Genomic DNA, 27,684 nt, shown 5'->3' with positions numbered 1-27,684 from the left:
TTAGGGACCCCGAGGGGCAGGTGGTCTGGCAGGTGCATTCCTGCTCGGGGACCTGTGGTCAAGACCCGTCCACGGTCACATAGAAGCGGTGCCTTCACTGCAATGGGACGTCTGCTGTTGGACTGTCATTCATTTCCTCTGCTTCCCCAACCCAGAGCCCGGCTTTGCTTTGGGAAACCACCTCTTCCCTGCCTTAGTTCTCACAACAGCTTTGGAATTGGTTTCTCCACAACCCAAGCATTTTACCATCAGATCTTCCCATTCTTCTGGAGAATGGGAGGAAGGGGCAATTTGGGGAGAAAAGGTTTCCTAAGTGAGAGCATCCTGGGCAAGGACGTACAACCCGCGTGTCCATGCTGGGCTCTTGGGACAGGTAAAGCCAAGTATATGTAATTCCCCGGATGCAAACACAGTCCACGTGACTGGGATGGGGGAAGGCCACTGTCCCACCTTGGCTGTTTCTCTCTCAGGTGTAAGTCGAGAGGCAGGTGTGCTCCGGAATCTCCTCCTCCCAGTTCAGGGCTGCTGGTCACCTGCCCGAGGGGCCCCTTGCTCACCTGGGCCAGGTGCTCTCTGCGGTGCTCCTGAGCAACCTCTGTGCCTCAGGAGCCTGTGAGGCCTCACAAAATGTCCACAGGAAGATGATGAATATGGGAACATTCACGGAGTTCAGCCCCCTCCCCCCGGATGCAGACTTTCTCACGGTCACAGGGGCTCCTGGCTCCTCTCTGGAGAGACCAGTGTAAACAGCCCGAGTGGACCAGGGCACCCGTGTCAGTGGCCTGACCTGGGAGCACACCCCACCCCCCTGCTCGGCCTCACTGTGCTCTTCCCCACCCCCCACACCTGCCTCTCCCAGGCTCCTCACTGGGAACCCTCAGAAGGACCCCCCAGGGTACTGGCTGAGATGGCCCCCTGTCTGCACCCACACAGTCTGTCCTTGGACAGGTGAGGCTGGGTGTGAGATGCTGCGGAGCACCCTGGGGTGGGGGTGGAGGGCTCCCTGAGGAGGTTGGTGGAGGGACTCCAGGGACAGCGTCGTCTGCCGCAGGGTCTGATGATTCTCTGCCCGTATGGTCGGTGAGTCCACACACGTCTCCGTCTCCAGCTGACAGTCCATGTTGTGCCCTGAGCACTCGTGATGAGAGGCTCTGTCCATTATGTATTCAAGTGCTGTAGACGTTTGACCCCACACTGGACGAGCAGCAAGACGCCAGCTGCAGAGACGGTCCCGTGACAGGTCTGATTGTCATGCCTGGTGCGCGGCGGCTGCCCATCCCCAGCCCAGCTCAGCTCCAGGCACTAAGCGCGCTGTGAGGACCCGGGCCCCTGGATGCGTCCTCAGGGACCACACGCTGGGCGGGAGGCCGCTTTCCTCAGTGCGGGATTCCTGCCGAGCTTGTCAAGTGCAGCAAAACACATGTCAGAGACCATAAAGGGAGCTGATAAGAAGCAAAAGCGTTTGAGCTCTCTCTCACGAGTTCGGAGCAGGCTTCCTTGGGGCTCCAAATCCCAGGCCCCTTGTACACAGAATCAGCCTCAGTGTCATTGTGACATTTTGAGGATCAGACTGTATTCGTACGCTGTGTGTGTGAGGAATCCTAGAGCCTTGTTGCAATGTCAACTTCACAAAGCATGTTTCTTGAGAAATGCCAAAAATGCAACCTCTCCTTACATTTACCTTTTAAATCCTTTCTTACTCTGCTTGTTTTATACAGGGATTTTTTTTTCTCCCAGAGGAGGTTGACATGCACAGACACGTCACCATTCAGGTGTTCTTTATCGCTGTCAACATCAGAGGACATTTTTTCTGTGTTCTCCTGTTTCAGCCCATCGAGGATCCTCAGTCTTCACACGTTTCTGCTCCGCCATGTGCTTTGTGTGCATCTGTGTCCACCTTCCTGGGCTCTCCTCTGAAATACCCTCGTGCTCCCTGGGAGGGACCGTCGCATCGTGCACAGCTGTGCAGAGCCAGGACTCAGACAGCCAGGGGGGAGCCCCACACTGCCCGGCCTCGGCGGTGTGGCCCTGATGGCATCCAGTCTCCTCGTCTGTGAACTTGGAGTTAAGACAGGGCGTGTCACACACAGGAGATGGGGTGAGGTGGATATATATGGAGTTAGCACCGGGCCTGGATGTTAGGTTGACACTTTTACAATTATCTAACTTTTTATTTATTTATTCATTTTTTTAGGGAGGGAGGGTGGGGAGGGGCAGAGGGAGAGGGAGAGAGAAAATCCCAAGCAGGCTCCACACTCAGTGCAGAGCTCGATTCGGGGCTCGATCTCACAACGCAGAGATCACGACCTGAGCCTAAATCAGGAGTTGGACGCTTAACTGACTGAGTCTCCCAGGTGCCCCTACAATTATCTAACTTTTTTGCTTTACGTATTTCTTTGTTCCCTCAGGAGACATTGCTCCTCTACGAGATTTCTATAGTGGCTCCTGGTTATTTGTAAGGATCTAAAGTGACTGATATTCAGAAACAAAGGGAGACAGTCACCATATCTCCGGCACCTACTATGTGCCAAACACTGTGATCTGTCACTTAATCCTCACAATTTCCCACGGACACATGTACTATGATTATCTCTATTTTGTGGATGAAGGAAATGAGGCTCAGAAGGTTGAAATCACTTGTCCAAGGCCCATGGCTGGGAAGTGCCGGAGCTGGTATTTGTATGAAAGATGGGACGAGTCTGAAGTCTGTGTTCTTTTTCTCTGTGTCATGTTTTCTGTCTGTTCCATTTGTAATTAAAAAAAAAAAAATTCAACCCTTAATTTTTTGTAGCATAGTACAAAGAAAATAGCAGTACACTTTTAACTTTAGTTCAGAGTTTGCTGAATGCTAGCCTGGGTCAAAGATATGTTTTAGTTCCTTTTTTCCCTTTTTCAGTTTCATGTTTATTGGCCTATTCATAATTACTTATTCTGTTATTGGCTGTGTGTCAAGTTTATAGAGTCTAAAAAGCATTCTGCACGTCTGTTACTATGATTTATTTTCTCTTACATGAGCATTATAATTTCCATCTCTTTTATCAGTTCATATGTATTCTCCATATTTCTGTTAGAGGCTTTAATGTATTAATCAGAGTTGTTTTAAATTCACTGACTTATATTTCCAATATCTGTGTCATATCTGAGTCTGGTTGTGTTGATTGCTTTGTCTCTTGACAGTGGGCTTTTCCACCTTGTCTTTTCTTGTGTCTTGTACTTCTCAGTTGAAAGTTGGACACAGGAATGGACAACAGAAACTGAGATAATAGTATTTATACCTGGAAACATGCATGCCTCTTCTTTTATGAGGGCTTGTTTTGGGGTGGTGTGGGTGAATCTAGCAGGAGTTGAGCTGGATTTGAATGTTGCTGTTTTATAGTTACAGCCTTCAGATTCTTCTAGTGCTCCCTTGTGCCTATGGTGGGGATTAAGTTACTGGAGGATTTTCCTCAATGTCTTTATTCCACCCTCTAAATGTGAGCCTGTGCCTCAGAGAGGGTCTCTCTGTACACATTTGCCCCTCTCCCAGGGGTCCTCTGCTGTGACTTGAACTCAGGGCCTGCTAAGCTCATGGTGGGGGAATGGGGTTTCTCTGGCATCCTGGTTATAATTGTCAGGATTAGGTAGACTCCATGTTACTAGGTCTTGGGTGAGGCTTTTGCAGTGATCCTGATCCCTCAGTGCCACCCACACGCTGCCTTGTCATTTTGACGTGTCTTGTGTGGGAGTTTCCTGCTCTCCACCAGCAGAAGGTACCTCTTATGAACTGGGCCCGGGATGTTTTTACAGCAATCCCCCAGGAGGGTGTTTCTCTGAGCCCCTCCTTTGGCCATAATGGGTCTCCACCTATCACATGGAGGTGGCAGGGTTTTCTGATCTCCCTGAGTTGTTTGAGGTTTGTGCTACATGATTCAACAGGGGAGAAGGATCTGGGAAGGGCTTCATTCCTTCCCACAGTGACAGCTATGCCCCTCTCCCAGGCCAGCACAACAGAGGGCAGCTTTCTCCAGTGTCCTGCCCTGCCTCCAACCTTTTTCTTGAGTATGTAGCAAGATCCATGGAGCATCCACAGGTGGTTACACACTCACCATGTGTCTGTGGCTTCTAGGATTCTATACTCACAGGCCAGCCCATATTGAGACTTTAGAAACCTCTGAAACAGTTTAGAAGAAATGTTCTCACTTGCTTTTATGGAAGCTCTGTGTTGCTGTCACTGTGATGCAGATAAGCCAGTGCTCCATCCCCGTCTCTCCTTGGAGGCACCTTTCTTCCTTAGATTTCAGGTTAGTTGGTTTTCCTGCACCCTCGACTCTCTAATGGGTTCCAGCAAAGCTATGTTTTTGTAGATCATCTGGCCTTTTGCTAGTGTGGGAATGACTTCCTTTACAGCATTCTACAACCTAAGTGGAGTCCAAACATGACCTTTCTCTTTAAGGGTATGTTACTTTTCCTCATAGCCTATTGGACAGAAATTAATCATATGGGCCAGGCACAGCTGAAGAGGACACTGGAAAATGCAGTTTGCATTCTACACAGCAATGCATGCAGATAAATATGACCATGCAGGATGTGAAGAATGGTTACTGATGGCGACTAGTAGGCTCAGTTACACCCTGAGTCTTCTCAGTCTTCACATTATTTCCCCCACTTGGCAAACAGGAATACTCAAGTTCAGAGAAGTGGCATCCTTTGTCCCAGTCACAAAGCCCCACAGCATCAGTGCTCAGGCATAAATGCTCCATTCTGGGCACAAACCCAATCAGGGGAAACGTTGACAAGGACAGACCCAGGTGGAGCCCTGCAGCTCCTCACAGGTTTCCCTCAGGGCCCATCATGCCTGTGTCTCCCTTCTGAGCTGCCATCTGGTTGGCTTTTCTCCATCAGGCTTTACTGGTATCCAGAGATCTTGTCAACTTTCTGCAAACCAGAGATTTTGTCAACTTTCTGCAAATCCCAGGTGTCTCAGAGAGCTTGAAAAACTTCTGTAAAGTGTGTGGGCACCTTGAGTGGAGCAGCTGGTCTCAGAGAGAAAGGCCATTTTCCAGAGAAAGACAACTGAACCAGGAAGATGGAATGCACCAGGAGATGGTAGAGAACAGCTTCTAGGGGATAACTGTGGGGTGTAGGTCTGATGAAGGCAGCGCCTCTCCCCTGCTGTGAGGAAAGTGTCCAAGTTCTTCACCAGGACCTACAGTGTTGCACCCGACCTGGCCCCACTGCCCTCTCCAATCTGACCTTCGTGGACATGCCTCATTCCAGCTGCACTCCAGTCCTTTTAGTTTGTTTTCTGTTGCATCTGGTGGAACTTTGCAGTTGCCTTCCTTCTGCCTAGAATGCTTTTTCTGATGTTCCTTCTTTCCTTTCCATTCTCAGAACAAAAGTCATTTCACAGAGAACTTCTCTGACACTATGAAAGTGGCCTCCCCAAGTTATTCCCCATTTCTTCACTGTCTTTATTTCTGTTGTAGCAACTATCACTATCTAAAATCCTCTTTTTTGGTTATATATTTTGTTGTTTGTTGTCTGTTTGTTGCCTGTTTCCTAAGTTACCTTGTCTGCTCTGATCACCGTTTATCAGTGGTGCCTGGACAGTGCCAGGAACACAGTACATGACCAGTAAAACTCTCATAAATGACTGAAGGAACCAGGGAATTATGAAACCTTTTATGAATCTGATGAGGAAGTTCTTCTGGTTTTTCCTCCTTCAATCCCATGCCTTCCTCCCTCCTCCCAGACTGTAGGGAGGCAGCTGCTCCCAAATCATGAGGCTGAGGGAAGGGTCAGCTCCTTAGCTATGGTTCCCCCAACCCAATGCTGCTTCTCCCAGCCCAACTGTCTCTTTCTTTTTTGTCTCTCTTCCTCCTTTTTCCTCCATATGTCCACTGCTTCTCCTACACCCTCCACAGCTCAGCCACTCCCTGAACTTGGGTGAGTAGCCCTCAGGCCCACCCTGAAGTTCCTCAATGTCCCCCTGAGCCCACCCTCCAGACTCCAGATGGTATCAGACCCAGACCAGCCTCCTCAGTCCTGGGCAATCCCTACTTCCTGGTTAAGAAAAAAATTAATTTTGTTCCTCCTGAGCCTTAAAGCAAATTTGACATTTGTTAAGCTGAAAGTAACTGTTTTCCCCAAAGGATGCTCAGAAGTATAAAGGCACAGATTTCCAAGCCATCAACTCAGGTGTGTAAAATAACTTGATTCCATTATAACTATAGTTTCTCTCTAGAGCCTTCACTCTGCCTAATGGTAGAAAAAAATCGATTCAATTCCAGGTGAATGGCATCGATTCAGGGTGGTAAGCTGCTTTTTCTAGACAATTCAGGACTTTCTCCTTCCCCTCTTAGGTGGCTGGTTCACATGAGGTCAGGGTGGGATGCTCAGCCCTCACCTCCTGTGCTGACATCTGCTGACCATGCACATTCTGGGTCTGGTCCTAATGGTCCATGTGCCTTTCCTGCTGTCGCATCCCCTGACCCAGCAAGTTTTCCTGGGGCCCCATCCCTTCCTGCACCATAGGCGTCCTCTGTGGGACCGGGGTGCACCACACTGCCCCCACCCCTGTTGGGATGTGAAAACCCAAGGGCTGTCTCCTGGGTCCCCTCTACCCTGAAGCCCCACCAGCTCTTCTCTCCCTGCCCTCACGCTGGCTGTGCGGGGTCCCCGTGAGGCTGCTGCTTCCAGAATCCCAGGTAGGAAGCAAACCCAAGTCCTCTCTGTGTTCAGCCCTCTGATTTATCAGGGGTGTCAGCCGCTCTCCACTTCAGAGGTAACTTGGGGGTGGGGGGTAGGGGAGGGCCTCTCACAGACCCTCCTCTGTGTCTCCTCTTTCTTTCGGATTTCACTCCCCCCACCCAGGGATGACCTTCACCTGTTTGGGGGTGGGAAACCTTGGACCCCCGATACAGGAGTGTGGGGGTCACAGCGAGGCCAGGTGCTCCTCGCCCACAGTGTCACAGCCTCAGGTGGCCCCAGGCAGCAGTCAGCAACTCACGTGGTGACTCGCTGATCAGGCAGAAGGTGGATTTCTGTCATGGGTCCTGGGTGTGCACAGAACGGTTGGGAGGACTGGACATCGGCGTTGGCCACGGACCTCACCTGGCCAGACGAGGTGCCGGTGATCTTTGCTGCCACTGCCCAGCACCGAGCACACCCTGGATGCAGGGGGGCAGGGTGGGGGCTTCTGCTTTCTGAGTCAGCTCATAATTATATGTCTAGAAGTGTGACAAACATGTCCCAGCCCCACATCTCTACTCCACCAGCTCCATACTCATACTTACTTCTCCATACTCCTAGTGAGCCAAGATGGCACCCACTGGTCAGGGCATAAGAGGAAGCAGCTTACATCATTTCCTCTCTCAACCCATCGGTTGAAACTGTGTCATGTGACACAAACTTGCTGCAAGGGCAGCTGGGAATTGTAGTCTTTATTCTGGAAGAAAAGAGTTCAGCTAAACCCACGGTGCTCTCTTCCCACAGCACACGGGATGGACCAAGGGGTGCTTCCGAGCCTTGAGGGCCTTTCCCATTTATAACTAAATAATTCCAATGAAGGAGGCGGATACTGAGACCGGTTTCAGCTGGGTACAGGTGATCCCCACAATGTTAGGAAGAGAGATCGGACCGGTGGTTTCAAACAAGCTGTAATTTTGAGTCCATGAGATCCATGAATCACTGGATGATACAAATCTAAACAAATAGACAACAGATCCACTAGAAGGGAGCTGGAAACTGTTTCTTAAAACATTTGTGCCACTGCAGGCAGAAGAGCCCACGGAACGCTGATGACATCTCAGAGTAGCTCTTGTGCTGCTTCACTCTCTTCAACAGTCATTGATTTTATTATTTGTCACCATGACAGTCAGTTAATGCATTTCCTAGGATCCACGTGTCAACTGTCCTCCCTCTGCAACGTAAATCCAAACACACCGTTCCCTCAGACAGCCCTTCCCTTCCCCGGTCTCTGGCGCTGCCTGGCGCATCTCACCGTGGGCAGGTGGGATGCTTTGTCCACCATGGGGATCCAACCAGCCAGACACCCCTGAGAACAGTGTGCACAGCAGACCAAGACTGTGTGCAGGAAAACTGTCATCTGAAAGGAGAGTTGGAATGCATAGCCAGTCTTGCTGAGCAGTCTTGTCTTGCTGAGCCATTTGTAAATGAGCATTCCTCATATCTGCACACACACAAGTCAGTGCTGACTACGGGGGAGGACCGAGCTTCTCTCTCTACGAGCAATTTTCCCGCACAATAGCCTCTCACTTGCCTTTCAGTTCTAGAAACAATTGTCCATCTGGATGTCAGATAAAGATAGAATTGTCTCAAAGATGAAGTCCAGACATGCAATAATGTGTTTCCAGCACTCAGGCATCCACTTCGTCTTCCTGAACGAGCATCAGCATTTGTGCAGCCAGACACCCGAGTCTATTCCTGGAGTGGCAGCTCATGAAAGGGCCCAGACACACACAGACACATGGGCCCAAATCTGGGGTGATGACCTAGAAACTAAACGCCCAGGTCTGTTTCCAATTATACATTTCAGGAATGCCGCCTGCCTAGTACTAACATCACTCTTTGATTTCATGAAGAGAGAAATTGGAGCCAGAGAGTCAGCAATTTCTGGTCTATTCTGGAAGGGTGAGAAGACATCAGAGAAGCACCAGTGTCAAGTTCACAGATTAACATTGACAAGTGCTGGGGCGCCTGGGTGGCTCAGTCGTTAAGCATCTGCCTTCAGCTCAGGTCATGATCTCAGGGTCCTGGGATCGAGCCCCACATTGGGCTCCCTGCTCTGCGGGAAGCCTGCTTCTCTCTCTCCCACTCCCCCTGCTTGTGTTCCCTCTCTCACTGTGTCTCTTTCTGTCAAATAAATAAATAAAATCTTAAAAAAAAAAAAATTGACAAGTGCTTAGTGATCTCCAAGAAGCATCAAGCCAATACCTGTTGGGGTCCAGGATGGGCCAAGCCAATCAGAGTGCTTCCCTGAGATTTTCCAAGGTGGAACAGATACAGTGTGTATTTCTCCAGTGGCCATGACTCCATGACATGAGGCTCGGGGCTGGGGACTCCCAGGTTTCCTGCCTCCTGGGGAAGCTGGTCCAGCTCGGCAGAGGATAAAGTCGGAGCGGGGAGTGGAGGGGACACGGTGGTGTCCCATTGTCTGGCGTCCGCTCCTCCCGAAGCTCATGCCGGTCTGCCTCCCGTAGTTGCTGGCCCACCCGACTCAGGTGGGATCCAGGTGGGACCAGATGGCGCACCCAACATGCGAGACTGAAGAGTCTGGAGGCATCCTCAGAGGTGCAGGCAAGTGAAGGGGACCCGCAGGAACACGGAAGCACCCCTGGGCCTCGCAAGAGTGGGCAGTCTTACCCTGGGCTTGTCTGAATGACGAGGGAGGAAGCAGGTTTTCTGGGAGCCGGGGAGAGCGGCTGTGGGCAGGATCTGTGACCTTAGAGAAATGCAGCCTCCGTGAGAGCCGCAGGCCAGCAGGACAGAAGCAGAAATGCCCCAGCCTCCCTCTCCTGCTGCCCTCCAGTCTCCTGCCAAGTCCCCCCAACTGGCTGAAGCCAACCAGGAGCTGAAGAGCTGCTTCCAGGCAGACTTGGGACCAGCCTCCCTGCACAGAGCAGGGCAGGGAAGAAGGAAGAGCGGAACAGGAGGGGCGCAGAGAACAACCAGCTCAGAACCCTTCTTCGTGGTCCTTGACCGACAAAGGCCCCTTGACCTCTGGCATTTGGAATTGTGTTTCTGTTGCCCGAAACCGGGAGTTCTGACTACTCAGTCTATTTCCATGACTCGCTACTGGACCACAGTCTGATCCAGGACTGGACCAGCCCAGAGCCTGGTATACGGTACGTGCACAAGAACATCTGTGGAATGGCTGGTTGGGTGGACAATAAAATCTCACATAGACGCTACAGGGGACAAGACTCTGATGGGTAATCCCTGCCCGGGTTTATGACCTTCTACCCCGTCCTTAGGTGAGAAAAGCGTCTTTGCCACGTTCTGCTGTCCCAGAGCGAGGGAGAGGTTGGGCCGGCAGTCACAGAGCCTCTCCTTTGCAGAGACTACGGCCCAGCAGGGCACTGAGCTCTTAGTGGTTCGTCAATGACTATTTTACACGAAAGAAGAAAAGGGCATGAGTGACTGCTTCCGTGTCCATTGCAAACCATGTGCGCCTCCTACAGAATTGCCCCTGATGCTAGGACTTCAGAAGGGCGGCTTCTTGGGAGTGTCATGACACAGTGGCCCCTCGTTCCATGATCCCACTCCTCACTAACCAGACTAGACATCTAGACACGAGCCAGCCTCAGGCCCTGGCCACCAGGCCCCCGACTGCCTAGCAGACAAACCCACCCCTTTGGGCACACGCTCAGCCTGGCTGTGTTCCTCCTAACACGGCGGGGCTTGGTGCCTGCGTCCTGCTGGAGAAGCGCTGCTGGGAGCTGGAAAGGGACAGACCAATCAGTTCAGTTTCAGGGTAAAAGCTGGGAGAAACGCTGAGTTCCTGGCAGGTGGCCCTGATTCTCGGGGGAAAGTGTACACTGTGTCCTGAAGGGAGTATTGATTGCTCTGATTGAGCCTGGAGTCTGGAGTGTGTGTGATCAAGGTCTGCTGAGCCTCGCCCGATCTTCGTGGCAGTTCCCACAGCAGAGCGAGTGTGTTTGCTGTGGGAAATTCTCCATGCCTGGACAGCCTGTGACCCAGTCTCCCACCCCCACTCCCACCTCTGTGCAGGGGCAGCCGTGTTGTCGGCCCCATTCCCTCTCCCCTGTGCTCTTTGCATAGGAAGGATGCTTCTGCTGGAGGAAGACACAGGATTTATCCCAGCACATTTCAGCGGGAACCTGCCTGGCATGCTCTCTCCCTTGTGCATTAAGCAAGATGGTTTGAGCTCCACGCAGAACTCAAAGCTGAGCTCGGCTCAGGACGGATTCCAAGAGCTGCTGAGTGCTGGGCATCTCCCTGGGAGGACATGTGGTCAGCCTGGCCGTGCTCCTGAAACCACAGATCCTGGGACTGCTCCCCCCACCATGCTTTCCTCTGGAGTGTGAGCTGGCCCAGGCGGGGGGCTGTGGGGAAAACACAGGGAGGCTCAGAGGTGGTATCTGGATAACTAAGGAATATCTCATTCCAGGCCCCCCAGGTGCAAGAGACAGAAAACCCAATGCCAACGAGCCTCAATAGGAGATTGACCGACTCCGCTAATTGGGCAGAGTGAACAAAATCAGGGAACGCTGGATCGGGACTGCAAAAACCAATGTCAAGATCCTGTTCTTTTTGTCCATCCTGAGGTTCCATCTTCTTTGTACTGGTTAATATAACCCCAGCTCCTCCCTGAAGGTGGCTGCTGCACTGGTTTAACGACAACCCCTGTACTAGTTTATGTAAGCACAGCCCCTGTACTAGTTTATGTGACCACAGCCCCTGTACTAGTTTATGTAAGCACAGCCCCTGTACTAGTTTATGTAACAACAGCCCCTGTACTAGATTATATAACGACAGCCCCTGTATTAGTTTATATAATGACAATCCCTGTATTAATATATATAACGACAGTTCCTATATTAGTTTATATAATGACAGATCCCGTACTAGTTTATATGACAATTCCTGCATTATTTTATATAATGACAGATCCTGTACTAGTTTATATAATGACAGTTCGTGTATTAGTTTACATATGGCAGCCCCTAAACTAGTTTATATAACAACAGTCCCTATATTAGTTTATATTAAAGGCAGCCCCTGCGTTAGTTTATATAATGACAGTTCCTGCATTAGTTTATATAATCACAGTCCCTCTATTAATTTATGTAACAGTTCCTATATTAGTTTATATGACAGGCTCTGTATTATTTCATGTAATGACAATCCCTGTATTTATATAACGATGGTTCCTATATTAGTTGATATAACGACAGTTCCTGTATTAGTTTATATATGGAAGTCCCTAAACTAGTTTATATAATGACGGTTCCCCCATTATTTTACATAACGACAGTCCCTGTATTAATTTATATAACGACAGTCCTGTATTGATATAACGACAGCGCTTGGACTAGTTTATATAACGACAGACCCTGTGCTAGTTTATGTAACGACAGTCCTTGTACTAGTCTATATAATTAAAGCACCTGTATTACTTCACATAAGCACGGCGCCCCCGCAGGTGGCCGCCCCATCTCCAGGCCACATGCCGGGTTCAGATCCCGGAGGGAAGGGGCTCGTTCTGGGGCCGCCCACACAGCTCCCAGGACTGTGATTGGACGGACATGAGTCATCCGCACACTCTCAGCCAATCACGTGAGCCCCGGCACTCGGGCTCTGATTGGCCAGGCCAGGCAGCGGGGGCAGCTGAGCTGGTTCGCAGAGAGGCTGGGCGCGGGGCAGTCGCAGGGCGGGACACCGGGCCGGCTCTGCTCACGTGCTCTCTAGGCTGTCCGAGCTCCCGTCCTGGGAAACCAGGAGCTCTCCGAGAAGCTGAGACCCCAGCCTGCTGCCCTCACGAGGAAACAGTGGGGCTTCTGGTTCCCCAGGCCTCTGGACCCCGGGTTGAGACCCCGCCTAGGGAGAAGCCCGTACAGAGGGCCTGAGTGGGATCAGGGCTCAGCCCCGGCGGGAAATGGGGTCTGGGACACCCCTGGCGTGGGCTTACGAGGATTCCCTGGGAAGGAGGCCATCAGGCAGGTGCTCACGCTGCGGACTGGGCGTGAGCCACACAGAACCGACCCCCTGCTGGCCGCTGCACGGGTCGGTGGTGGTCAGCGGCGTGCACTGTCCTGGCCCACCTGCCACCCCGGGGACCCGCGGGTGGACGGCCTCAGGGGCGGTCAGGTGGCTGTGGCCCCAGGCCAGGGCCCGCCGGAATCGCTGCCTCCGTTCAAATGGACGCCCGGGACTCAGGAGTGCGAGGGTCTCAGGATGGGATGTCCCCCAGGGCTGTGGACCAAGTCCAGGCTGCAGGAGGACTTGCGCGGTGCGGGTCCGGGACGCGACGTGCTACGACGTGCAGATCCAGGACGGGACTTGCGCTGTGCGGGTCCGGGATGCGACATGCGCCCTGCGGATCCGGGGCCAGACGTGAGACGTGTGGATCCGGGACAGGACGTGCGACCGACAGATCTGACAGATGATGTCGGATGGGCTGACACAGCCGCGCCGTGCGCCCCGCGGGTCTGAGAGGACGCAGCGCGCATCCAGAGCCCCCGCGCAGCCCCACCTGGAACAAGGCGGGAACGCGCCCCAGGAGCTGCGGCGTGGCGGGAAGGGGCTGTGGATGGAAACGCCAGCTCCTGTGACTGTGGCTCGGAAGAGGGGCCACGGGTGAAGCTAGTGGCCATTTCAGGTGTTGAGAGTTGAGGAGGCTTGAGTAGGAGCCTCACCCGCGGAGCAGGTGGAAGGCAGGTGACGACCCGAAGGCAGGTGAAGAGCGCGCAGCAGAATCGCGCGTGCCCTGCACTTGCCCGCGGGGTCACAGGACTGGGTGACACTCAGCCTCTGTGAGTCCGGGACTCAGGGAAGGACACGGGCTCAAGGGCCAAGTAAGAAGACAACCAAGGATGACTGAGTTAGTGGTGCTCAAGAAAGGGGAGGAAAAAGAAGTAAAACCTTCCAGAAAGCGAGGTCGCATTAACACAGAAGGAGAAAGGGTGCAGAGGAAAACAGAGGGGGACATATATTTGAGAAACAGATGGAACAAAAATACCCTTAGGAAGAGTTAAGGAGGAAAGCATTGATGTGGAAGCAAAAGGAGGTACAAGGTGTCTCTAGTTTGTGTTCCTCAAGAAGAGAAAAAGGAAAAAGAGAAGTAAAATACCCAGACTTGTAGTTTAAGAGAGCTTTTCTGAAATCAAAGAGAGGCTGAATCCACAGACTGCAAGGATGTTGTGTATTCCAGATAAAATCCATATGGGCTTATCAACCCCAGGGTATGTCCTAGTTTTACCAGACTTCATAGAAAAAGAAACATTTCTCCAGGTTTCAGCAGCAATAACAGCAACAAACATCAAGGCACTTTTAAGCAAAATTCAGAGTTGCTCAGACTTTCTGGACCAAGATGAAACAGTTGAAATGCAGCCATTGTGACTGGAGGGAAGTGAGTGAAGGAGAGAAAGGGGGGTGTAGAATGAATTCAAAGGAGGACAGGGCCCAAGTCACGTTAGAGATTTTAAGTTGCAAGAAGAGATTTAGATTTTGATGTTCAGCACAGTGAGAAGGATTCAGGAGATGCTGTTGCTGGGGCCCAGGCAGGAGATGGTAGTGATGGGGGGACTAGGGTGACCGCAAGGGAGACGGGGAGAAGTGGATACATTCAGTGCATATACGGGAAGTAGATTCCGCTGGACTCGGTGACATGCTGTGTGGGGGTGGCAGCAGGGGGGAGCAGGGTAGGAGAGAGCACAGGAGGGAGCAGGATTTTGAATGGAGCAATTTAGTTGTGGTGGCACCATCTTGCTGAGGTGCAGGCCAAAAGAGCAACTGTCTTGAGGGCAAAGAGTGGTTTTGGGCATGTTAAATTTGAGACGTCAGGAGTGAGAGTAAGAGAATTAACAGGTAATACTCTCATAGGAATCTGCTAATAAGAAGGGGCGCTCTTCTGATCAGGACACATGTGATTCAGTGTGTACGCCAGTGCTGGAGTGTCCTGCTGGAAATCATAGTGTGACACTGAGTACGCACTATGTCGTGATGGGGAAACTCAGGACAGAGATCCGCACTGAAACGAACGTAGGGGTCACTGAGATAGGGATGATGCTCACTGCCTGAAACTGGATGACATTTCTAGGCATGTAGAAAGGAAAGTCAAGAGATCCTAGGACCAAGCCCTTGGGGGCACATTGACATTGAGAAATCAAGAAAGGAATAGGAGTGAGCGAAGACTGAGCCAGAGGGGTAAGAAGAGAACTATTGTGAGTTAGTGTGGAAGCTAGGCAAAGGACACGTTCAGGGCAGGGTGGTCAGCTGAGTTGGGCTCTGTTAAGAGCAGTAGGATGGAGACAGAAGGAAACCATTGGTTTCGCAACATAGAAGTCCCAGGTGGCTTTGATAAGAGTAGTTTCAGTAGGAGTGGGAATTAGGCACTTGGCTGAAGAGGGTAAAGAAATACAGGAGGTAAGGATGCAGAGATGGTCACCATAGACAGTTTGACCAGGAAGCTGTAAGAAGTAGGGTGGGAGCTGGAGAGGGAGGAGATATCCAAGAGAAGGTTATCATTTTTTAAGATGGCAGGTAAGAAGGCATGTTTGTCGCTGGTAGGACAGACCCAGAGTAGAGGGAGAAGCTGATGCTGGTGCAGTAGAGGGGACGGTTACCAGAGAAGGGCTTTTGAGGAGGCTGAAGGAGGTGGGGTCCAGGGCATGAGCGAGGGATTGGATGCCGCAAGGGGAAGGCACAGACCAAACATTACACCAAGAGAAGGTGGGAGGCATGGGTGCGTGGGAGGGTAGATTGAAGGTTTGGTGGTGAGAAGCTGGGGAAACTACTAATTGTTTCTGTTTTTTCCACGAACTCTGAGCCCAGGTGATCAGCAGAGATTGGAGAAGAGAAGGCATGTGGGAAGCTTGAGGACAGAAAGGAAAGTGAAAGCATTGTTTCTGAGAATGGAGATGAACTTTGTCGGAGACGTGCAGTGGTGCAATTTGAGATCCAAAGACTCGAATTGACAACGAGACCAGTTAGCACAGAGTGTGGGGCAGGTGCAGGTTAAGTGGGGAGCTGGATGTAAATCGAGTGAGAGCAGTGGAGGGAGGGGGGCAGGGCGGCTGGTGGTGTCTGCCGAGCATGAATCTAAGGTGAGCTGGGCAGTGAGGACACAGGGAGACATGGACAGTGAGGACTCGGTAGACCCGATGTTCTCACGGGGACAGCGCGGCCAGACTCTCGGCTGAGGGCACTACCTCCGTGGAGTGAATGGTCCGAAGTGAAATAGTTGCAAACAAGACCCGGGGGTGGAGAGGTTATTCAAGATGGCAGGGTCACAGGAGGTGGGGCGAAGGGAAAGGTGTCAAGGAATGAAGACCAACAAACGGAAAGGACCATCCACTTGTCACTTGTAATGTGTTTAAGAACAAGTGACGTGCACGCACAGTGTTGGATGTCAGGACAGCGATGACCTGGGGGAGGAGGGGAGGACAGCGACTGGGAGGCTCGGGCGGAGGCTTGGGGGTGGGGGCTGCTGAGGTTCTGTGTCTTGATCCCGCACCGCTTGCCCGGGTGCATTTACTTTGTGAAAATTCCTCAAGCTGTTAGCTTATGATGTGTGCACTTTCCTGTTGGTTATAATTCGATATGGAATTAAACATAAACAACAAAAAGTAAAGGAATACTAAGGGTTATATCAGTTATGGTGCAAATTACCCCAGCTGTCCCTTCCCCCTTCTCTCTGTTTGACTTCTTCCTACACACACCCGCGCACAAACACAGAACTGTGGACCTCCTGAATTCCTTCTGAATATTTGTTGTTTCGTTTCTTATAATTAAGTCTTTAATCAGTTTTTCATTAGTAGCATCAACAGGGGATTATATTTAAAACGGAGTATTTTTAGCGTCCCAATATGCTGTGGACTTTAATTGTTCTGTTTGCAGGGTTATTTGAGAATTTATTGAATACGTCCATTAATAACCCGGCCAAGTGGCACGTCCTGTCCAGGGACCCAGGGTTAAGGTCGCTTTCTTTCAGTCCTGACTGCATGATGGTCATTAAGTGTAAAACCTCATCTGGAGATCATGTCAAGGATGTAAAGTGCAGGCCCTTTGTGAAGGGGAGGTGGGCTCCCATTGGTCCGGCAAATGTTCCTCTTTTTGTCCTTGTCCAGATGGCCCCAGAGTGGGGCCTCCCGCTCCTCCCGCTGTGTCCGCTCTCAGGGTAGACAACGGGCCCCTTTGTGTTTCTTGGAGCCCAGAGGTTCGGGCTGGAATGCTGCTCCGTGCCCAGCCTGGCGGGCACCGATGCCCGCAGGCGGCTCTGATGAGTGACATAAACCATCCCCCTCCTCCGGGGCGGAGAGGGTTCCGAGCCACAGCCGAGCTCCCTTTTCTGGAATCCAGAGTCTCCCCCACGTCCCCTGAGAGCTGGGGGCGGTCTGTGCTCCACAACAAAAGTGTCTGAGATGCACAATCCCACTCAGTTGTGCAGAATATGATTGCCTTCCTCTCTCTCGAACTGGATTCTGCTGGTCTCTAAAAGCCCCATTTCCCCCCCTTAATCTCATCATCATGATTTCTACCTTTATCAGTTTTCTCCAAGGTAACCCAATCACTTGTGTTTAAAACAGTCATTTTGGAGAAAATTTCCAATCAGGATTAAGGTTTACATTCAAGTTCAAACTCCAGATCAGGCTGCTCTGTCTCAGGGCTGTTCTCTCCTCTGCTTCTCTTGGGTGTAAAAGCCTGGGGAGCTAGGGAGATAAAGCAGATAAAGCACAGGACCCCCATTTACGTTCGATTTCCAGGCAATTTATTTTTATTATACATATGTCCTAACAATTTCACAGAACATTTTTATACTAACAAATACGTGTATTATTTGCCAAAAATGCACATTGAACGGCACATCCTTTATTTGCTGAATCAGGCCACCCTACCTCTCCCTCACTTCTCCCCCACCTCACCGACATGGCTTCCAAACCTTCTGGCTGTGCGGGGCCGGCTCAGCCCCCTTGAGCTGGGCATCAGAGCCAGGATGATGCGAGTCAGCGTCCTCCCCTGACACAGGGAGCCTGCACTGCCCAGCTGCTGGGACGGAGGAGCACTCGGGGGGAGGCAGCGAGCAGCAGAGATCGGTCGGCAGGTCAGGACATGTATCTCCCCTGCCCCGGGCTCTGTTGAAGCCCCTTTGCTGGGCGTCCCTGTGATTGCGTCGGCCTCCCCCAGGGACCGTGTCCATCGTGAGCTCAGCAGCATGTTTGGGTCTCTCTGCATGGCTGGGTGGTGGGTGTGAGGTTGGGGCGCCTCTCCCAGGAGCTGCGGGGCAGACTGGCCTGGGGTGAGCAGGTCACTTCGAGAGAAGTGGTGGGTCCTGGAGGTCACAGGGAGTGGCACACCCTTGTGTTGACCTTCGGGAAGGTCACCTTCCGAAGACCACGCAGCCACTGCCCTTTGGGTTTCTCAGGAACCCGGTGGGGAGGCCCTCTGAGCCCAGGAGGCGTGTGGGGCACGGGGAGCATGGTGCAGAACTACGTCGCCCATGGAGAGCGGAGACAAGGCAAGACAAGGGGCGTCAGGTGGAGAAATGTCACCTTGTGGGGACGGCCTGGGTCAGGACCCCAGGGCGTGGCCAGAGGTCAAACCGGCCGATTTCTCTTGGCCCCTGTCAAGGCTTTGCCCCTCGATGCCCCTCGATGCCCCTCGATGCCCCTCGATGCCTTTATACTCAAAGCTGCCGCCTCGGACGCAGGTTTCAACCGTCGACTTTGGAACTCCGAGGCTGGGGGTGTTCACTGGGGACGCTCTAGGTGGGGATGGGTGGGGCTGAAGGAGGTGACCCGGGTCGCACAGCACAAGCTTCTCGGGTGTGAGGGGCTCCAGCAGATGTTTGCACAGCTGTGTGCACAGCAGCCTCACTCAGGTAGCTAGACGTGCAAGCAGGCCCAGTGTGCCCTGATGGACGAATGTGGTCCATGCGTATAGTGGAACATTATTCCGAACGACGGAGGGACGTTCTGACGCTACAACCAACAAAAACACAACTACGTCTGATTGCACTCGTGTGAGGCGCCTGAGAGTCGAACTCTCGGACACAGAGTGGGGGGTGGGAGCCGGGGGCTGGGGCGTTAGTGCTCCAGTCCCCGGGGACGGCACAGTGCGGGCGGTGACGGTCGCACGGCCATGTGACTACGCTTCACGCCGCTAGAGTGCGCGCTCAAAACCGCGGAGGTGGTAGGTTCTGTCGTGTGCACTTGGCCGCAATTAAAAATAACTTCCAGAAGAGAACAAAAGCTGGTATTCTCGTAGGTCTCTGGAGGCATCACCTGTCTCACATAGACGTGCGCAGGGCTTTTAATTTCATTTCTTCTCCACTTCTATCCATTTTCCAAACGTCCTACAATGAATCACTGTAATATGCAGACAAAACGTGAGCGACACCGTGGGAGGTCACATGGGAACGTCCTCTGCCTGTGCTTAAAAGGCCGCGTCACGTGCCCGCCAGAGCTGCCTCGGGGGCTGGGGCCGCAGCCCGAAGTCTCTCCCTCGACCAAGCGGTCAGGGACCCTCACACACCAAGGGAGTGTGCAGGTCACACGGGAGCCCGCGTGCCGCAGCTCAGGCGCTCCCTGACTGGCGCTGGTGGCCGGCGGGGACGGAAGACCGCGGAGCAGGTGGGCAGCGGACGGCTCTCCCCCCCCACCCCCATCTGCGGCGGGTGCAGCCTCCCTCAGCCTTAGAGGCAGTGTTGAGCTGCGCTGTCACTTCCGTCCCCTCTGAGACCCCGCAGGGGAGAGAGGCGCTGGCCCAAGGTCCCAGCGAAGAGTCCCAGCTCCACTCTGCTGCCCAGGGTGGCGCTGCTCGGGGGGCGGTCCTCGCGCACACAGGGCCTCACCTGGGCTAGGCCTGCGCGGCCTGTTCCACCTGCTGAGCAGCCCCCGTGAGTGTCCCACCGTCTCAGGCTGCCCCAGACGCTGACACTCCGTTATGGGGCGCGTGGGTCATCGCGGCACCTGTGGGAGCGGCCAGACCCACCAAGCCTCTCGAAATGCAGTTCTCAAAGCCAGTCACGCGAAGGCCTCGCCTAAATTTAAATGAATCGTCAAAACCCTTGTCCTTGAGCTACTCTCCATCAACTGAGCGGAAGTGCAGTGACCGGGGCTCGGGGGGGGGGCACTTCTTAAGGAACCCCAGGTTACATGTCCCCTTCCCAGTCCTCAACCCACACACCGTCCTGCACGGCATTTGGAGAATGCACACCTGGCCACACACCCCACACCCACACACGTGTGCACACACAACACAGTTCTCTGCCATATGACTCAGTATCCAAACTGTGACAATTCCAAGGCCGAAAGGGGCCACTCTTTCTATTTACACCACGTCCACAGATGGCCACCGGCACTGTCCTGGGAGTATGTCCTTCCCCTAAGAGGGTCCTTCATGCTCCGGTTCCTGCCATTTTCACCTCCTCTCCCTCTTGCATTCCAGCCATACCGGCCTCCTCCTGCTGCCTCAGGGCCTTTGCATGTGCCCTTCCTGTGACCTGAGCTACCCTCTCCTGTCCTGGCTCCTTTCTACTCATCCTTTAGGTCTCAACTGAAGTGTCCCTGCCTGGGAAGTGCAGTCACTGCCCCTCCACGTCCATTCTTCATTTCCGGCTACCTCGACGGGCTGGTCGTGTTCCCTTTCTAGCACATACCACAATTTGTAATGACCTACTGGTTTCATGTGATTATTTGTTCAGTGTAGAACTTCTATAGACTGTGAACTCTGTGCAGAACAAATAATCCTTCTTGCCCGGTGTCCAGCACAATGCTGCCACTGGATGGATATTTGTGGGAATGTTTGAATGAGTTTGTTTCAACACCTTTCCTTTATGGGGGCAGAAACTGAGGCCCAGACAGAAGGAATCAGGTCACATCCTAAGGATCAACAAGTCTCCCTCTTTTGACCCAAAGATCCCCGTGGGTCTTTCCGCCTAAGCTTGGCCCCTCACAGACTGAGCAAGAATCTGAGCTCCTTCCCTGGAGGGCAGTGAATCCACATTGACTTGAGCAGAGCAGCCCCCCACGCATCGCCCTCTGCCCTCTGCCCGGTGTGTGTGTGTGTGGAGGGGGGTAGGAAACGTGGTCCCCGCCTGCACAGGACAGGCGGGGAGACAGCAGGCGCTCCCTGAGGCCCGGTTCTGGTGATGGGATTTGGGGCTCAGTCCCAGCCTGACGTGCTGGGTGCTGGTGAGAGACATAGCCGAGTCCCCAGAGGGCTGACTGGAACGGCAGCACGGAGCCCCGATTCAGCGCCCCCAAGCCCGAGGGCTCCTAAACCGCAGGATGTCCCATCCAATAAGTCCAGAATAGCAGGGGGGTTAATGAGCCTGTGAATGAGAGTTTATCTTGGCAGAACATGGAAGTGCAGCATGACAGCAGTGTGGAAAAGACCATTAGCGGGAACGCGGAGAGTAGAAAATCAGCGCCGCCCACCCCCCCACTAGAGTCCCCGGAGCCCGCCCCATCGCCGGTCCCTCGGGAGGCCCGCAGGTGGCCCAGAGGGCACCAGCCAGATTCTCGGTTGGTGGCGGCAGCAGTGACCCACTTTGGATAAGAAGCCGTTTCTCTTTCCATCAACCACATCGAATCTGTCAGTTTGAGTGAACGTTCCTTCCTGCTAGTTGCTGTGTTTTAGCTAATTCTTTCCTTTTTTCGGTAACTGTACTAGTTCAGGCCCATTTCAGCAGCGAGTGACAGACTCAGTCAAACTGGCTTAAGTGAAAAAGAAAGCCTATGGACGTGAGAGGGGTTTACCGTAGACCCCAGGAGTGCCTGGGCTTGCTGTCCTCTCTCTCATCTCTGCTGTTGTCCTCTGAGCGGCCGGAGCCAGGGACGGGGCGTTTGGTCGCTGCCGGGCCCTCCTGCGCCTGCTGGTCCTGCTGGCAGACTCGGGCCTCCAAGGAGCCCGGGACGGTCCCGTGCGGGCGAAGCTTCCTCTTTATAGATTCTGCACAGAGTCTCCTGGGGACCTGGGAGGGGAACACGGCTTCCGTGGTGACATTGAGTCCCGCGTGGAGAGAATTCTGTAGAAGCATGAACTGAATCTAATTTCCCAACCCTGGGCTTTCGGTAACCTACTCAAAGGAACACATTTTCCTTGATTTGCAGATTAGTGTGCTGGGACGGGTCAGGGAGCAAGGTTTTGGGAATGGGTTAAAAGTGATCTTTTGGGGCGCTGGGTGGTTCAGACGGTTGAGCATCTGCCTTCGGCTCAGGGCATGATCCCAGGGTCCTGGGATCGAGGCCCACATCGGGCTCCTGGCTCAGCGGGGAGTCTGCTTCTCCCTCTCCCTCTGCCTCTCCCACTGCTCATGCTCTATCTCTGTGTCTCAAGTGAATAAATAAAATTTAAAAAAAGTGATCTTTCAAAACATGATAACGTCAGACAAGGCTCTCACTCACTGTACAAAGTTTGTTTATAAGTGCTGGAGAGCAGCGTCTGTCCCCCAGGACACCCCAGAGACCCCCTGCTTCCCTCCATGTTCCAGACGTGGCATCCCAGACTGCACAATGATGGAATGAGTGAAGTCTTTCCCTGCAAGGGCTCCAGGGTTTTCTCATCCACCTATGAAAGCACCACGCTGTGTCCCAGAGCCTGCAGGGCCCTGCATGGCATAGCCCCTGCCTGCCTCCTTGATTCAGGGCCCGCTATCCCCCTGCGGATTCTGCTGCAGCCCCTCTGACTTTCCTGCTCTTCCTTGAACACGGCAAGCTCATGTCTACCTCAGGGCCTTTGCACTTGCTGTTCTGCTTGCCTGAACACTGTTCCCACAACCCCGTCCTTCCAGTCTCAACTTGTGTCACCTCCTCAGAGAGGCCTTCCCTGACCTCCTATCTAATGCAACCTCTGCACACCAAGTCACACTCTCATCACCCTCTTTCATTTGCTTCACATATTTGTCACTGAGATTACTTGCCTATTTGTTTAGAGTGTAGTTTCTGAGTCCACTGATTCCAGAACCAGATGCTTTCTCTGAGTGTCTGCATCACCACTTCCTGTGTGACCTTGGGAAAGTGACTTGGCCTCACTGTGCCTCAGTTTTTCATTTATCAGTTGGGGCAATGATAGCACCTACCTCAGGTGTTAGGGCATCAGTTGGCTGATTTAGTCCAGGTGAGGTGTTTAGAATAGTGTCTGGTGCATATAAGGGCTATGTAGATGTTTACTTATATGATTACTCCTCTGTTGCTTCCCCTGCTGCTGCTCACACTACCACCACCATCACCACCATCACCACCATCACCACCATCACCATCATCACCATCATCACCATCACCATCACCACCACCACCATCATCACCATCATCACCACCACCATCATCACCACCACCATCATCACCATCACCACCATCATCACCATCATCAGCAGCAGCATCACCACCATCACCATGATCAGCAGCATCACCACCATCATCACCATCACCACCATCACCTTCACCACCATCACCATCATCATCATCACCACCATCATCACCATCATCATCACCATCACCACCTTCACCATCATCACCACCACCACCACCATCATCATCACCACCACCACCATCAGCACCATCACCACCACCCCCACCATCACCACCATCACCATCATCATCACCATCACCACCTTCACCATCATCACCATCACCACCACCATCATCACCATCATGACCACCATCATCACCACCATCATCACTGTCACCACCACAGTCACCATCATCATCACCACCATTACCATCATCACCATCACCACTACCACCATCACCATCATCACCATAATCATCACCATCACCACCTTCACCACCATCACCATCACCGTCACCACCACCACCATCACCATCACCACCTTCACCACCATCACCATCATCACCATCACCACCACCACCATCATCACCATCATGACCACCATCATCACCATCATCATCACCATCACCATCATCACCACCACCACCACCACCACCACCACCACCATCATCATCATCATCATTATTTCATTACAAAAATATAAACTCAGGGAGAGCACTCTCCCCAGTGTCTAGGACGTGCCTGGCACATGGTAGGCATGGAAGTATTTATGGAATGAATGTGGAGTTATTGAATGAATACATGTGCAAATACTCCAGTTGCAGTGGGAGTCAGCTGCAATGTCAACATAAATGGAATAAACTGCTGATTGCTGGAGTCTGGACATTTTAGGATTAAAAATAAAAACCACCCTTCTGCCCACTTTGGAAGCTCTTCCAGCCGTGCCTGTGCTCCTGGCACCTCTGAGTCACACGGGCCTCTATGTTGCCTCATTGATTAAGTGTCCAGGCCCATTAAATGATGGATTTTACATCAATACCATCCTGCCCTGGGAGCAGGCCTGGGCAGGAGAACTCTCTAAATAAAGACATCTAATGATGGGTGTGTGACCCTGGGCAAAGGGAGGTGGGGGAGGGAGCTTCGTTTTCATTAGTGGAGGCCAGAAGAGGCCCCGCAGGAGGTGTGGGGCTGGAGCCTGCGTTGTGCTCTGAGCCAAAGAAGCCTGGCTCATAAAGCTGCCTGTGGGCTCTGCTGGGCAGCAGGTTTTTGAGTGGATTTGGGGTGAGTAGTCCTAGACCACTCAGAGCTACAAAGGAGGATGAGAATCTCAGGCCTTGACTTTCAGCATCTGCCTGGAGGCTGCTTTGGGGCCGCCCTCCCGCCATGCCCAGCAAAGGGAGGAAATCAGATGATTTGCTTATAACATTCAGCACATCAGGTTACAATGGGAATCTGGGTTCTTTAACATTAGTAACAATATTCTACTAATCCAGAAAAAAGAAAATAAGAGAAATATCTCTCTTTCATGTTGCCATCAAAATCCATCATTTATGAAATGCTCCTTTTTATCCAGATACTTACTTTTTAAATTGTTAATACTCTTGCACATCTTATATACCAAAAATGGAGGTGGATCTTTCCTTGGGCAGATCCTCTGTGTATTGGAAATCACATGTGCTCTCCAGAATCTCCTATGTCCCCAGGGAGATGGTCTCCTCTGGTATAAAGTCCCCTTCACCACACGAAGATCTTCAACCCATATGTCCTGTTTCTATTTGCCCATAAAAGTTCAGAGTCGGGACTCAGTCCTAGCCCCACTTTCCATGAAAAAAAGGAAGGGAGGGCGGAAAGAAGGGGCTTGCCCAAGATCCCCCAGCATGTCCCTGCAGCAACGGGACTCCCTCCCACACCTGCTGCTGGTCGATCTTGCTAATTATCAGAAATGGCCCCACTTATGCTCTAATGAGGTAACCCATATGACACTTCTCTCTCCACCCCACCAACATTGCCTTTATGACTTTTCAGGGAAGAGTTGGTGCTGTGGAATCATTGAGTCACACACACAAGTGGGGCTGTGCAATGAGGACACTGCACAGAGGTCCTCACTTTCCCTGAGTGTCCGTGACCCCAAAGGGTCCTGGGTGGAGGAGGTAGAGAAACATCTAGGTGGGCCACACAGTCAAGGTGGTGAGTCTGAAGCCGTTACTTGCATGGACCAGTGGTCAAGGTGAACACAGAGCGGTGGGACCTTGATGATCATGAGCGCATGGACCCAGCATCAGTTCCACGCCCTGCACCTGCCCTCACATGTTTGCTCTGCACAAGCCCCCAGCTTGAGGATGAAGCCTCAGAGGGAGACTGCCGGGCCGAGAGGGCTGGTCACTCTGGACGTGCTGGCCACACAGCCTCACTGCTCTCCGACCTGCTGGTCTGACCCCGGGCACGGCATCCCTCCAGGACCACTGCCCTCCCTGGGCTCCCCGTCTCCTCCTTGGCCCCTAGGCCTATGGGTGGGGAGGACTTCCTGCCCTTGCTCAGTCCCTGGTGAGTCAAGGTTCCTGGCAGGCTCCCTGTAGCCTCCCCACAGCCCTGAGAACAACGCTTTATTAAATGGTGCCTGTGAACCATCTGTGCTTACTCTCTGCCCTCAGGACCCCGACCGGAGGCCCAAAGAAAGTCCGAAACATCGGAGATGAGGCTTCTCGCCCTGGAGGAGCCGGGGCTCAAGGCGGGGCTCACAGACTCGCACAGTTCCTTCGTGCACACCTGATATATGGCCTGGGCTCACACCCGCCCCAGTTCCCAAACCCTCCTCTCCCTCCAAAACCACCCCCACCTCCCCCTAGAAGTGGGCTCAGAGGCGTCTGAATCTGCAAGTGGACTTTGGAGGTAAAGCTGGGACTGACCAGCACTCGCAGTAAAAAATGGCACAACTCCTGAAGGGAGGAGCCCAGAGCATCTGCAGAGACAGAGCAGATGCCAGCCTCCGGGGTGCCAGAGCTTAGAGGACGTAAGGTCCCAGTAACACCGTGCAGAGTATTAACCACGGGGGCTCCCAGAGTCTTTCTCATGGAGCATTCAGAACAAAGATTGAGGGGACGAAGATCTGCAGTTAAAGGCTCCCCCGCCAGCTGTCTCTGATGCAGAGGGTCTGCTAACCACAGCAGGGGAAACCCGTCGGGGTTCAGGCCAGGACCCCAGCCGGACACCGCTGGTCTCCCCGCCTCAGGCGGAGTGGGACGTCCTACGGCCGTTAGGGCAGAGCCGTCCACCACCCGGGTTGGTAGGAGAGGCGGTGTCCTTGGGTAATACTCGTATATAACGGTGAACATCCCATGAATTTATAAGTGGCGAGGACGGCTACCATCGCAGGACCTGTCCTCACGCCGTCGTACTAGCTCCGAGCGTTAAACAGCCTTGTAAAAGTCATAGCTATTTGTAGGAGGGACGGTGTCCTTGCACAAAGGCAAGGAAGGATGCTTTAGAGTCAAAGCAAAACCTGATCTACTGGTGAAGGCAGCCTGCGCTCCCCCCGTCACTAAATTACTTGGCGTGACAGCGTGTCTGAGCTTTGAATGATTAAAATACAGAAATGTTGGCCCCATTTAAGTGCAGTTCCCGTAAGCTCAGTGTTGGGAAGAAAGGTCACAAAGGAAACTCCGTACAAACATGAAAAGAACCGTGGCGCAGAGGCCCAAATGTCCGGGTGCTGCGGGAGGAGGGGGTGGAGAGGGTCGGGAGGAGGGGAGGGGAGGAGGGGAGAACAGTCCCTCGAGGCGGCGAAGCGCACGGGGCCGTGCGGAGCAGAGGACCCCGGGCCCTGGACTTGGCGGCGGAGCTTTTCCCAGCTTGGACCTGGGTTCTCACGACGAGGTGTGCAGACGAGGGGCGGCCGTTCACGGCAGAAAGTGAACACAGACATTTGCTCCAGCGAGGGAGTTCCAAGTGTGCACCAGCCGCATGACCCCGGGGAGAGACGAGCGCCCGGACCCCGGGGAGGACCCCGGGGAGAGACGAGCTCAGACGTCACTGTCTACCCCGACCGGGGGTGCCTTCCTTGCGCCCATGGTGTGTCTATCTGACCAGCGATGTCTGGGTTCCTCTGGTGGAGGATGTCCGCCTGCTGCCCTTGGTGGGTCCGCTGAGGCCAGAGGAGCCTCCCTGGTTCCTCCAGTGCGTCCGCCCTGACCTGGGAGTCTCCTGGTTTCCGGGGGGTGTTGTTACTGCACGGGATGTCTACACAGGACTTGGAGATCACACTAGTCTCCGTGCTGTGTCTACACAGGCTTCCTGGTTCTCACTCCTTCTCAGCTGTGTCCACAGTGACGGTGCAGGTCCCCAGTTTTAGGTGTTTCTGAACCGAGCAGGGATGTCTCAGGTTCCCTGCGGTGTCTACACTCACCTGAGACATCACATCAGTTCCAGGGTTATGTCTACACTGGCCTCATGTCTCCCTAGTCTCCTGGTGTGTCTACATTGGCCTAGTATGTTTCCCTAGTTCTCCTAGTGGGCCCACACCGACCTGGGAGTCTCCTGGTGTGGACGCCTGATGGGGAAGGTCTCCCTCATTCCCCAGCTCTGTCTACACTGACCGGTGGTCTCCCCACCTCCCCCTACTCTGTCTGCACTGAGCCGGTGGTCTCCCCCTCTTCTGCTCTGTCTACACTGACCAGTGGTCTCCCCACATCCCCTACTCTGTCTACACTGACC

This window comes from Phoca vitulina, unplaced genomic scaffold, assembly GCF_004348235.1.
Source record: "Phoca vitulina isolate PV1807 unplaced genomic scaffold, GSC_HSeal_1.0 scaffold91, whole genome shotgun sequence".
Classification (NCBI taxonomy): domain Eukaryota; kingdom Metazoa; phylum Chordata; class Mammalia; order Carnivora; family Phocidae; genus Phoca; species Phoca vitulina.
The sequence above is the reverse complement of the archived record's forward strand: the minus strand, read 5'-3'. Positions refer to the sequence as shown.